The sequence below is a fragment of the Penaeus monodon genome, chromosome 27 (genome assembly GCF_015228065.2).
Source record: "Penaeus monodon isolate SGIC_2016 chromosome 27, NSTDA_Pmon_1, whole genome shotgun sequence".
NCBI classification, from domain to species: Eukaryota; Metazoa; Arthropoda; class Malacostraca; order Decapoda; family Penaeidae; genus Penaeus; species Penaeus monodon.
This window is the reverse complement of record NC_051412.1, coordinates 31435371-31436605: the sequence shown is the minus strand read 5'-3', so window position 1 is coordinate 31436605 and position 1235 is coordinate 31435371.

Here is a 1235-nt window from a genome sequence, read left to right as displayed (position 1 = left end):
CTTGTGCATATGTTAATAGTTCTGCATTGATGTATTTTGTTATCTCTGGTAACATGGCTGTGACTAAAGCTTGTGTTAAGATTGGGCACTGAGAATTATGTATTGTCCAAGTGTTGCTGGTATCTGATGTTAATTTTCTGTTCTTCAGTGAAAAAAATTATTTTGTTTTATGTTTCATTCAGTCTAACTCTTTCTATATTCTTTGGATGGTTCTGAGGAAATGCGTCTGTTTTGTGTCATCTTTAGTTTTTATGAAACAAGAATCACACATTTTAAGTCTTTCATAGAGGTACAAGGCACATTTTTCTCTGCATACTTTTTGAAAATTTGTAATCATCTATGGATATATAGTACTAATGTTCTTTTTATTCTTTATGTTTTGTCCTAGAAGTTTGAATATATAAAATACCAGTTATAATAATGCTTGAGTTCTTGCTCAAGTCAGTCTAGATGTGTGAGGCTTTATATAGAAATCAAATACCTTCTTTGTTGCTAGACAATACATGTGGTTATGCAAATACACAAAATATGTGTATGTTATTGTAATAGGGATGCATGTGTAAATTCACTGAAGTATATACATTGCTGTCATTAGTGAATGCAAATGAATATAGATATATAACACCATGAGGTTGTTTATTAGGTTTGGAAAATATTTCTTAATTTTTGAACAGACCTAAATTAATATCAAGTAAGAATAGATAAAAAATTCACAACATTAAGATCTGCGTAGATGTGGTTCAAAAGATCTTTAGATTTTCAGTATTTAGCAAGAAACTTTTAGGTAGAAATTTGCATTATCACCGCTCCCAGGAATGCAGAATGCTCGGTATATATATTTTGATTACTCTTTTAGGGATAGTAATCAAATAATATTCTGAATTTGTTGTGATAAAACCATGAAAGTGTTGGTCTGTGATATCTGCAGAACTATGGTTGTATTAATGGTAGAATTCTGGCAGGCGTAATGTAACTTTTTTAGAGAATGGTTTACTTGACTGCTTGGACTTCATAGTAGATTACGAGGAATATCAGAAACAAGAGAGATTTAAAGTGAGATTATATGTTATAACAAGAATGAATGACTAGTGAATAGAAGAAAGGATGTGAACTTGTTAGAATAACAAACTGAAGAAGATGAAGTAGGTTTATATTTTGTAAGTTAAGCTGGTAAGGTCACAAAAGCTTCATAAGTGAATGGGATGCATACATTTTTATGTATTGGTCTTCATTAC